The sequence below is a fragment of the Mus pahari genome, chromosome X (genome assembly GCF_900095145.1).
Source record: "Mus pahari chromosome X, PAHARI_EIJ_v1.1, whole genome shotgun sequence".
Lineage (NCBI taxonomy): Eukaryota > Metazoa > Chordata > Mammalia > Rodentia > Muridae > Mus > Mus pahari.
In genome coordinates, this window is record NC_034613.1 from 146484307 (window position 1) to 146495281 (window position 10975).

A 10975-nucleotide genomic window follows, 5' to 3' on the forward strand; every position below is an offset into this window, starting at 1 on the left:
AACAGCCACAGTTTAGAAATGGGCTAAGGGGATGGCTCAGTGTATAAGATTGCTTTCTGGAAAAGCAAGTGAACAAGAGTTCCCAGAACCCATTAAAACATGCCCCTGGCACCCTAAAGTTGCAGGTGAAGATAGACAGAAACCAGATGCTCAGTGACCAGCCAGCCCAGCCAAAGTGGTGAACTTTAGGTTCAGTAGGATAGCCACTCTCAAAAAATGAAGTAGAAAATGATAGAAGACTCAAGATTTTCTCCTCTGGCCTCTGCACACACTGACACACAGACACACACACCCACACACACACACACACACACACACACACACTTTTTAAAAAATGACATTCATTCTCTTTACACGTTCTGAAATACTTTATTTATTTATTTATTTATTTATTTATTTATTTATTTATTTTTGGTTTTTTGAGACAGGGTTTCTCTGTATAGCCCTGGCTGTCTCACTTTGTAGATCAGGCTGGCCTTGAACTCAGAAATCTGCCTGCCTCTGCCTCCCGAGTGCTGGGATTAAAGGCATGTGCCACCACGCCCTGCCTGATGTGCTGGGAATGTATGTTACTTAAAAGAGCTCTTGCTAGGCATGCACAAAGTCCTGGGTTTGATCGCCAGGTTCAGGTCCATGCTAAGGCAGATGTAAGGTACATGCCTGTAACAGCAGCATTTGGAAAATAGAGATAGGAGGGTCAGAAGTACAGGATAGCAGATGGCTTGGCTGGTAAAAGGAGCTTACACCATGACTGATGACTTTAAATGGATCTCCAGAACACAAACATGGTGGGGAAAAAAAAAGAATAGATTGTCACAAAGTAGTCCTCTGACATCCATAGGCCATGTAATGGTATGCCTGAATACTCATATTCTCTCTCTCTCTCTCTCTCTCTCTCTCTCTCACACACACACACACACACACACACACACACACACACACGAATAAATATATAAATACTTTTCAAAAAGAAGTTCAGGGCTAGGTGAGATGGTATATACCTTTAATCCCAACACCAGTGAGAAAGAAGTAGATGGATCTCTGTGAGTTTGAGGCCAATTGGTCTACATAGAGTTTTTTTTTTCAGGCCAATGAGGGTTACACACAAAAGAGAAGACAGTACTCTACAGTTTATCATTATTTTTCCTTGGGGTGTATGGAAATGTGGTCAAGAGCAAGTGTGTCATTCACAACAATGCTTGGGCAGCATAGAGAATGTTGGAGAATAGCAGGCACAATGCAGAACAAAGCAGAGAGCCAAAAAGAGAAACTAGCTTTAAAGATAGCCATCACATCCAACAAATGAGACAAAACTTCTCAGGGCTGGGGTTGTAGCTCAGTTGACAGAATGCTTAACTAGTATGCACCAAGCCCTGGATTCAATCCCTAGAACTCTGTAAACTGGACTTGATGGCAAGATCACTTGTAATCCTATCACTTAGGAGATGGGAGCAAGGAGATAAAAATTCGGTGTTATACTTGGCTACACAGTAAGTTCCAGAACAGCCTGGGCTACAAGAACCACTGTAGAATAAATAAACATCTCCTGGATGTCTAACTCTTGCTACAAACAGCTTATAGGCTATAAATCAACAGTACATATATTTCCTATCATCTAGCATCATGTTTGAATGCCAATGGTGATGGATCTAAAAGTCATTGAGGGTCAGCATTTTTTTAGTAAGCTCCACGAGCATTATGTTGCTGTTGCTGGACTGCTATTGACCATTCTCTGAGCGGCACAGATTAAATGAGAACTTGCATGCCCACCTCTCATCTAGAGAATAGGGAACCATGGGAGCAGGATCTTTAATCTGCTTTCTTACAAAATCTCCAGTGACTCTGATGCTCAAAGTTTCAGAGCAGGTGGAGAGATCCTCAATGCTATTTCATAGATCCTACTTTCTACCTATCCCCCTACATATAGCACCTGCAAGCAGAATTTAGACTAGATGTAACCCAGGATATCCTCTCACTGGGGCCATGAGCAGAAGGTAAACATGGAACAGCGAAGACACCCAACAAGACTCCATTCTCTTCCTAAGAGCAGCCTATGGCTAGAGCTAGAGTTTCTTTTTTTCAGAAGTTCTCTACCAGAGTGTACTTCTTTACTGCCATGGTGAAAGCAGTTAAGATATCAAAGCTTAGGATGTTTCATGCTGACAAATATAAGAGTAGTTTCAAGGTCACTGATTCAAAGCTCACTCTTCTAGTTTTTAATGTAATTCATGTGTGTGCATGTGTGCGTGTGTGTACGTGCATGTTGAGGGCAGAGGTGAGCCTTGGGTGATATCTGTCAGATGCCATCCACCTTGTTATTTGAGACAGAGTCTGATGCTGACTAGGAGTTTACCAAATAGTCTAGTGGATGTCCACCAAGTCCCATGAATCCTCCTATTTCAATTACTTTAGCACTGGTATTTCAAGTGTATGTTATCACTCCTAGTCTTCTACATGGATTCCAGGTAGTGAAATCTGGTCTGTATACTTCTATCAAACATACTTTGCATGCCAATTTCTTTCCCCTATTCCTTAATATGATTCTTACAGCAGAAAGGAAAGGGGGGCCTTCACCTGCACACTTCTGCAGAGTTTGAAATGTATCCATGGGATCATGCAACATGTGCACTGTTGTTAATTAATCTTGGCTACTCCAACTCAAAAGGAGTTGGGAGTCCCTGGTCCAAACTGGTTCTTGCGCAGCTTCTTTGGCTTTGCTGTTGGCAAATTTCCTGGGGAATTTGTGGAAATGGACAGCTTTACTTCAGTAGGCTGTACACAGGGTGAGTAACTACATTTCAAGGAGGTTTCCAGAGATGTTACCACTGCTGCTGCTTCATAGATGAAATTTGAGTATCAAAGTGATACTATATACCTAATTTCTAGTCCTCCTTGCTCCCATATACCCTGATATACAATAACCAACATTTTTCTAGTTCACCTGAGGTTTAAGGGAGTATCTATCTGTTTTCTATAAATATTCCAGACAAAGTAGGATGAGCTGATTTTCCCATGCAGGTACCTGGCTGTACCACTATGAACACTTATTAGTGAAAAAAAAGAAAGAAAGAAAGAAAGAAAGAAAGAAAGAAAGAAAGAAAGAAAGAAAGAAAGAGAAAGAAAGATAGAAAGAAAGAAAGAAAGAAAGAAAGAAAGAAAGAAAGAAAGAAAGAAAGAAAGAAAGAAAGAAAGAAAGAAAAAACAGAAATCATAGGGAACTGTACTCTATTCCAAACTAAGCTCTTTTTAATCACAACCTTTTTCTAACTAAGCCTAGATTTGGCCTCAGCCTCCTTCTTAATATTCAGTTCCAGAAACCACTACCAATCAATTATCATTGGCTCAGGAAATGAAACCTATTTCCAACCATGATAGGAGCCAAAAAACCATTCTGCATCACTTACTGGTCTCTCTATGGAAAATAATAATCACGATGATAACAATGACGAATAATTTAGCCAAACTTGGTGTGTGCTAGGGATAAATTTTTATACTTGGCAATAATAGTTGTAAGTGGGAATAAATAACCCACACATAGCACAATGATAAATTATGGAGTAGAAGAACTGTGTCTTAGAAAATGTAACTTAGGAGACAAACAAGTGACTTCACTGCATGAGCCTGCTTCCTCCTCCATAAAATGGGAAATTTATACTGGCCTTCCACTTATGATTGATGCATGAGTCAAATGATCAGTGTAGGTTGATACATAGCATGCCTGTATCAAATTTCCTTTTGTCCAGTCTTTCTTTCCCAAAAGTCTCACTTCCCTAGTTACAGACTTATCTGAATGAGTATTTAGTCACACTAGGAAGAATGAAGCTTGAATGTTGGTGACAAACCATTTCTCCAGAATTCCCTGTTAGGGACTTCTCTATCCCATTGGAGATCAAAGCACAGAGACCTCTGGATGGCCTTTCCTTCAATCTCTGCTCCACACTTTGTCTCCATATTTCCTCCTGTGAGTATTTTGTTACCCCTTCTAAGAAGGTCTGAAGCATCCACACTTTGGTCTTCCTTCTTGAGCTTCATGTGGTCTGTGAATTGTATCTTGGGTACTCTGAGATTTGAGGCTAATATCCACTTATCAGTGAGTACATACCATGTATCTTCTTTTGTGATTGGGTTACCTCAGTCAGGATGATATTTTCTAGCTCCATCCCTTCTCTTAAGAGTTTCATGAAATCATTGTTTTTAATAGCTGAGTAATACTCCATTGTGTAAATGTACCACATTTTCTGTATCCATTACTCTGCTGAAGGACATCTGGGTTATTTCCAACTTCTGTCTATTATAAATAAAGCTGCTATGAACATGGTGGAGCATGTGCCCTTGTTATATGCTGAAGCATCTTTTGGGTATATGCCCAGGAGTGGTATATCTGGGTCCTTGGGTAGTACTATGTCCAATTTTCTCAGGAACCGCCAGACTGACTTCCAGAGTGGTTGGAGCAGCTTTCAATTCCAACAACAATGAAGGAGTGTTCCTCTTTCTCTACATCCTCACCAGCAAAGGACACTGTCAATAAGACAAAACGGCAACCAACAGATTGGGAAAAGATTGTTACCAATCCTACATCTGATAGAGGGTTAATAGTCAATATATAAAAAGAACTAAAGAAGTTGGACTCCAGAGAATCAAATAATCCTATTAAAAATGGCATAAAGAGCTAAACAAAAAATTCTCAACCGAGGAATATCTAATGGCTGAGAAACACTTAAAGAAATGTTCAACATCCTTAGTCAGCAGGGAAATGTAAGATCAAAATCTCAGGTGACAGCAAATGCTGGATCTATTCCGTATACAGTCACCAAACCCAGACACTATTATGGATGCCAAGAAGTGTTTGCTGATAGGATCCTGATATAGCTGTCTTCTGAGAGGTTCTGCCAGAGCCTGACAAATACAGAGGAGGAAGCTCACAGCCCACCATTGAACTGATCAAGAGGTTCCCAATGGAGGAGTTAGAGAAAGGACTGTAGGAGCTGAAGGGAATTGCAACCCCATAAGAAGAACAACAGTATCAATCAACAAGACCTCCCCCCCCCCCCAGAGCTCCCAGGAACGAAAGCATCAACCAAAGAGTACATATGGAAAGACCCATGGCTCCAGTCATATATTTAGCAGAGGCATTAATGGGAAGGGAGGCCCTTGGTCCTGGGAAGGCTCAATGCCCCAGTGTAGGGGAATGCCAGGGCAGGGAGGTGAGAGTAGGTGGGTGGGGGTGGGGGAGCACCCTCATAGAAGCAGGGGGGAGGTGATGCGGGTTTTGTGGAGGGGATAACATTTGAAATGTAAATAAAGAAAATATCCAATAAAGAAAATAATAAGAGGGAGAAAGAGCACAGAAATCTTTGTAGTAAATCTCTGTTGGATAAGCTATGTAGAAAATCAGTTGATAGACTCAGTTACACGGAGCTCTGAGTCTCAAGGGGAGTGTACTGATAGATACTTCCTCCAGCAGGGTTTCTGCTCCTTGTAGTTATTATTTCTTGCTGCCTGCGTGTATTAGTTACATATGAGGCTGAGATCAAAGGTAAGTGTCATCTGGAGGCTTGTGAAGAATGATCCACTTTCAAGTTCAGGGAGTATCATTAGCAAGATCTACTTCCTCAAAGTTTGGGTGGCCAAGGTCCTGGCTGGCACCTGCCTAGTGGCCATGCTCAATTCCTTGCTAGACTGACTTCCCTAGTTTGCTTTGTTGAGACAGATGTAAGATAAGTCAGAAAGAAGCAGATACTTTACAAGTAATAATTTTAAATTTTTTATTTAATTTTATTTTCTGTGTATGGATGTTTTTCCTGCATGGATGTCTATGAACCACATGAATATTGTGTAGCCCAGAAGAGGGTGTTAGATCCTTTGTATCAAGAGTTACAGAAAGTTGTAAGCATGGATGCTAGGAACAGAAGCCAGGTCTTCTGCAATAGTAGCAAGTGTTCTTAAGAGTTGAGCTGCCTCTCCACAAATAAAATTTTTTATAATTTAACCCTAATGAACACTTTTGCCATATTCTACTGATGAAATAACAAAGATCACCTTACCCCCAAACTCCTTTTATTGAAATATTATTTCAAATCACCTTGAAATGTAGTGAAAACTTAAGGGTTCTTTGGAAAATCAGTTGAGTTGGATGGTGTTTTGCTAAGGAAAACTTGTGAGGGAATGTTTAGCCAAAGCAGACACAAGTGAAAGGATATTCTGCTAAAGTAAGCACATGAAAGGACATGTGATGAAGGATTCTTCACTAACGACATGAATGCATTGGTCCACCTTACATTGCATAATTGAGCTGCATTTTTCTGGACTACATAGAGAGAAACCCACCAAAGAACTTCTGGTGGCATGCTGCAGTTTCGTGCTACTTCCAAGGACTCAGGCTGATTGGCAGAGTGATGTCACCTGAGACAGATATATGTGCTAAGGCAAGACAGGTGAAGGACATATGATGTTTGGAGGGTGTCTTAGTCAGGGTTTCTATTCCTGCACAAACATCATGACCAAGAAGCAAGTTGGGGAGGAAAGGGTTTATTTGGCTTACATTTCCATACTGCTGTTAATCACCAAAGGATGTCAGGACTGGAACTCAAGCAGGTCAGAAAGCAGGAGCTGATGCAGAAGCCATGGAAGGATGTTCTTTACTGGCTTGCTTCTCATGGCTTGCTCAGCCTGCTCTCTTATAGAACCAAGACTACCAGCCCAGAGATGGCACCACCCACAAGGGGCCCTCCCCCCTTGATCACTAATTGAGAAAATGCCTTACAGCTGGATCTCATGGAGACATTTCCCCAACTGAGGCTCCTTTCTCTGTGATAACTCCAGCTGTGTCAAGTTGACACAAAGCTATCCAGTACAGAGGGAGTATAAAAAGGACTCAACAGACAATGATGGAGGCTGAACTTGGCTTACATATAGAATTAGCTATACAATGCTTGTTGATCTCTGGACTTCACTGATCTTCACTTTATTGAGAGAGGCACAGTCGAGAACTTTTCCTAGCATCCCTCCTGGTCCTCTGTGCTAACTTGAGCCAAGACTGAGGCCTGGCTGTCTCTTCTAGGTAGGGCCACCACTGCTGATCCCTGCTTGCTATCCCAACTCTACCAAAGTGGAGTGCTAGTATATCTATAAAGTGTATCTATAAAGTGTTTGCAAATAGACCGAGCTGCAGCTACTGGTAACTCCTATTAACTGAACTGCTGATTTTCTGACAATACAGATGGGAGTTGCTTCAAAAAAAAAACATTTCTCAACAGGTCCACTTCCCTCTATCCTTTCTTTCTCACTGCCTCTAGAGGGTGGTGAGCTAAAAGAGAAGTTAAAGTGTTTAAAATAAAATTTAGAAAGATTTAAAGTTACATTGAACTAAACAGAAAACAAACCCACAGCATTTTTTCCATTACTGCTTCCAGAAATAGGAACACAGCTAATTGCTCCTCCACCATATCATTTAGGGAATAAAATTTTTAAATGATGTTATATAGTACAGCATCAACACAATAAGGTCATTATAAAGGCAACTATGGAAAAATCATGGTCAACGTCAAGCTTCAGAAAAATGAGGTCAGCATTCTATGATCATGTATAACCCATAAAACTAACTGTCAGAAAATGTATCCAGTTGCTCTGTCATCCTTTCTGACCCCCTAACTCTACGAAAAACTCATCTGCCCCAACTGTAACCCTTCTATTCCAATGCTTCATTTCACTAAATGACTTCAGAGAACTCAAGAATAAGGATCCATCTGTGTCAAGTGTCAATTGTGTCGTTTAAGAATTATTTCTCCCTGTGAATATAAAATGTGTTAATAGCATGGTTTGTGTCAACTCAAATCACAAGTATTCAAAACAAGAACAGAGCTGGCAAGGAGCTTAGCAATGATCTGTTTATCAGTGTTCAATCTTGATTGCATGTTGAGAATCAGCAAGAGGGTGCTTTTCAAAATCCTAATGTCCTGAGAGCACCCCCAAGACAATTTCACTAGACTGAGAAAGTGGATAGAAGGAAGATTTGGGATTTTTTTAAGGCTCCTTAGTACGTTAGCCAAGGTGTCAAATCACTGTTGTAGTCTAGAAAATGTGTGCAGAGAGATGGCGTGACTCTAGAATACAACAGAACTAACTTGCAGAATTACCAGCACCATACCTTCCTATTAGCAGGTACTAGAGTGATTTCTTCATTGGTGGTATCCAAAACAGCGGCAATTAGCCAGTCCCCAGACAACAAGCTGATTAATTCAGGTACAAGTAGACCTTCTAAACTGTACAGATTCCCGCCTCTCCGGAAACAGACCACTGTTCTGTGTTTTGTTTTGTAAAGCTGACCAAGCAGTTCTAAATGTGTAGCACTGTGGATGTGAGGCTGGAGAAATGGCTCAATGGTTTAAGAGCACTGGCTGTTTTTTTAGAGGACCTGAATTCAATTTCCAGTACTCACAACCATTTGTAACTCCAATTATGGCATCCATGGGCAACAGACATATATATCATACAAGTGCAGGAAAAAGTCCCATACACATAAAAGTTAGATAATTTTTTAAAAAGTATTTTAAAACTTATTAAAAACTGAAAATAAACTTTATTTTTCTTTTTTTCTTTTTTTTCTGTTCTCATGCAGTGTGTTTATACATAGTGTGCATGTGTATACATACTTTTTTGTATATGTGTGGATGTGTGTGTGTGTGTGTGTGTGTGTGCACATGTGAGGCTTAAGGGTGATGTCAGGAGTCATACTTGATTACTCATTCAACTTATTCATTGAGGAAGGGTCTCCCATTGAGAAACAGAGCTTGCAGATATTCCAAATCTTACTGGCCAGTTTGCTCTAAGGAAACCCTATCTCCAACTTCTGTGGCTGCAATTATAGGTGTGCTACCACACCTGTCCAGCTTTTTTTATGTGATTCTTGGGACCCGAATCCCAGTCCCTCAAGATTGTGAGGTAAATGCTCTAAATACTGAGCCATGCTCTGAGTCCCCTACTGATTTCAATTTTAGGGTTAACATATAATGTATAAGATCATATTTCTTAAGTAAAGGTCACAGAGTACAAGGGCGTCTCTTCTTCATGCCCAAGTGGGTTTAACAGGGGAAGCCAGGACTGTAAGCACTTTCAGAAGGACAATGTACAATAGGCATAATATGTTAAAACTAGCCCTAAAAGGATAAAAATTTCTTTCTATAGGGTAAGATTTTCTACAATACCCTTGGTTGTGTAAAGTTTTGATATCGAAAGGAAACACAGGGCTGACAGTACAATTAATCTCAGACATAAGAGAATTTGAGATGTTCAAAGTGTTAGATTTGGGGTGAAAGAAAGGAAGGGGTGTAGGTTCAAAAGAAAGGCATGGAGTCAAATTGTTCTTCAGGCAAGAGCTCTGTTATCCTGCTGACAGGCAGCCCAGCATGATGAATCTGAAGAAAGTGGCTTAAATCCTGCCAGACAAAGGGAGGTGTCTACTTGTAACCATTTCTGTAGGAAGGGCGGGGGGATGGGGATCCTACTTCATAAGAATGATTAATATGCAACCCGCACAATAGAGAATTTGTTACTTAGACTACCTGACAAGTATCATTGAGACACTGGCTAAGTGAATGGGCTCACAGAGGCATAGAAGAGGTGAATAGGCTTCAGTCAAAATCAGTACAGTAGTTAGCAGAGTGGCTGGATTTGTTTCCCACCCTGCTTTCAACTAAGAAATTTATACTAGGTACTTATTAATATAAATATCCTTGAAGGTTGTGCATAGTGGCACATACCTTTAATCTCAGTACTTGGGAGGCAGAGGAAGGCATAACTCTGAGACTGAAGCCAGCCTGGTTTACACAGTACATTCCAGGACAGCCAGGACTACATAGAGAGACCATGTCTCAGAAACAAAACAAAACTAACAAAAGACCCAAAATATCCCTGCAAGTTAGCAGCTTAAAACATTATTTTATAGATCTAATGGGCTAGAAATTAGAAGCTGCTTGGCTGAGTGAGTCTAGCCCAGGGTCTCAGGAGATTTTTCTGGGCAACAGTCATTAACTGCCTGTGGCCCAAAGATATGCTTCCAAGACAGACTGTGTGGCAGACAACATGCTGGCTACTGATAGCAGGGTTGAAGTCATTGCCATGTGGACCTTTTCCCTAACTGCCCATAAAACAAGGCAGTTGGCTTCTTCCAAAGTGAGTCATCTGAGAGGAAGCAAAGCAGCAGCCACAAGCCCTTTGTTGACGTAGTCCCAGAAGCAGTGTATCACCGTTTCTACATAATTTACTTATTGCAAGCAAGTCCTTCAGTATAGCGTACACGGAAGGAGAGAAACAGCAGCAGTGCTTTTGGCAACTGTCATGGAATCCAGGAGGAGTCCTTTAGAGCTGGCGGCCACAGCCTCAGGGAAAAAAAAAAAAACAAATGATAAGATTTTAGTTTAAGAACACTATCTGCCGTCTCTTGAAGACTGTTATTATTTTAACACTGAAGGCAAAAGTACAATTCCTTTAAGAAGAGGTTAAGAAAGCAGAGCTCCCTTTTGGCATTCCTGGCCCATGACACTATGCACATTTCTGGAATTGCTGTGTTCAGGGTCTCTGTCCTAAGTCTGCCTGATCAGTTTCTTGCTCCTGTTTCTCAGCAATAGGTTATGCAAGCCTAGCAACAGGAGTTTGAGCTGTGGGACACACACACACACACAAACACACACACACACACACACACACACACACACACAAAGATGGAAAGACAAAACTGACTGCTCTTCTCTGACCTCCACACCTACACCATGGTATGATTGGCTTACACACACACACACACACACACACACACACACACACACAACTAGAATGCATAAACATCATTGGATAATTACTTTTCTTTTTTAAATTGAGAATAGTTTTTTTTTATACAATACATTCTATTCATGGTCATTTCCCCTCCACCAAAGCCTCCCAGATCCTCCCATCTCTCCATTCGCCCCTAGAGAAAACAAAT